At 54.9% G+C, this 1,717-nt stretch overlaps 1 protein-coding gene across 12 annotated transcripts in view; it reads left to right on the top strand.

Annotated features, from left to right (window-relative positions):
- PPP4R4 (protein phosphatase 4 regulatory subunit 4) overlaps window positions 1-1,717 on the top strand; it is a 139,211-nt gene that overhangs the window by 52,766 nt on the left and 84,728 nt on the right. The gene's annotated exons all lie outside the window — the stretch shown is intronic.

Here is a 1,717-nt window from a genome sequence, read left to right as displayed (position 1 = left end):
CCAAACATGATTCGCTCTTCGGGCGTTCTCTGCGGCAACGGTAATAATCAGTTTCGCTGTGGCTTGCGCCCTGAGCCTCGATCGGGTGTATAGTAGATCGATGCTCCCAGTCGCTAGGTGTTCTCGACTTCATCAGGATGCGCAATCGCGAAAGCTGGCGCAAAAGGTTGCTTGCAGGTTGACAACCATGGGGTTGAGGAAAACTCGGAGGACGATGTTCTTTCCTCCATAGACCTCAACACAGACTCTTACGCTGTCCAGCTTTATTGGTACCGTTTTAGGATTTCGCAGATAGCGGTGAGGCCATGGTCCTCTCTGCTGGGATGGTGTTAGTCCCAGTACACATGCTCTGGGGTTCCAGGAGCAGTATGAGATCCCAACCATGGCCAGCAAAAGCTGCTCTGCGCTGGCTTTCTCCGGCTGTCCGCCATGCCATGCATGAGATTCCTGACTGACTTGTCCTGCGGGAAGCGCTGGAAGCAGAATGGGCCAGTGAGTGTTGAACGTCACTGTATTGACGTCGATGGCATACCCCCTACTCCACGAGGCCTGCCGGATCAGGAAGCTTGCTTCTTCTAGGTCTAACAGATTGGACCCAAATTCCACAACTAGGCGTCCCATCCACACGGCTAGGGTCTCCTCAGGTCTGATCTTTGACTCCTCGTACAGTTCCTGCAACTCAGTTCGAGTACGAGCATGATAGGTGGTAAAGCTTCACTCGATGGATCAGTTGCCTGGCAGGTCGGTGTCACAGGGCGAACTGCTGCTAGAGCCATTATTGATTCTGGTAGGAGGGGCGGATGCTCTCCCCCACTCGATGCCCCCTCCCCGTGGCAAGAAGGCGGGGCCGCCGGAGGCGACGTCACTTCAGTGGGTGGGACTGCTGGATGGATTCTCGTTCGTTCTTTTGAAGCTCTGCCCATCTTTTCCGGCTCCTCCGCGTGGCTCCCTTCTTGTTCGGCGCCATCTTGAAATGGCGTCTCAAGATCCTCTTTCACAGCCGCATCTTTAGCCGCCTGAACGGTTGCGAGCAGCTGGGCTTTCAAACTTGCATTTTCCCGCATGAGAGTTGTCATAGCATGGACCATTGGACTTAACATCTTTCCCCTGTCGCACTTCGGGGCTGCCCGTTCAGCTGCGGCACGTCCCTCTGTCTCCAAACTCTCACGGAGATTGGACGGGAGCTCGCGGCTCCTCAATCTAGACAACACTGCTTGGGGAGTAAACTGGTCTTCTGTCTCCTGCACATGTCGCAGGCAGCGGGTATACTTTGGGTCGAGGGTCAGGTCTACTGTGCCCACCGGTTTCACTTGGGCTGAGGATACGGTGCCCCCTTCCTCTCGGGATCTAATAGGACCCGCTCTTCACCCATCGCACACCCGAAAGCTCCGGGGTGAAAATGTGCTTCCTTTTCTTCTCCCTTCAGCGAAAAGTAGCCGCTGATGGGCCTTTCTCCCGTTCCGCCCACCTGATGGTAAGCAATATGCGCCTCTAATTCTTCGGCGTCTGTTACATGCCGTTTTCCACTGAGCCAAGGGCAGTTTTTCACTTACTCTAACTCCATCGTGTCTCCCCCGCATCCTGTTCATGACGCCATGTCGGGACCGAGGGTTGGTCTGAGGCTATGGCCAGTAGCCTGGACCGTCAGGTGGGGTTTTTCCACGACGGCGTAGAGTTAGGCACGGAAGCGTATTGGTTTTACAAAGAAAGCTTTAAT

The sequence above is a fragment of the Alligator sinensis genome, unplaced genomic scaffold (assembly GCF_000455745.1).
Source record: "Alligator sinensis unplaced genomic scaffold, ASM45574v1 scaffold47_2, whole genome shotgun sequence".
Classification (NCBI taxonomy): domain Eukaryota; kingdom Metazoa; phylum Chordata; order Crocodylia; family Alligatoridae; genus Alligator; species Alligator sinensis.
Note: the sequence above shows the minus strand (reverse complement) of the source record. Positions and strands in the feature narration are given on the sequence as shown.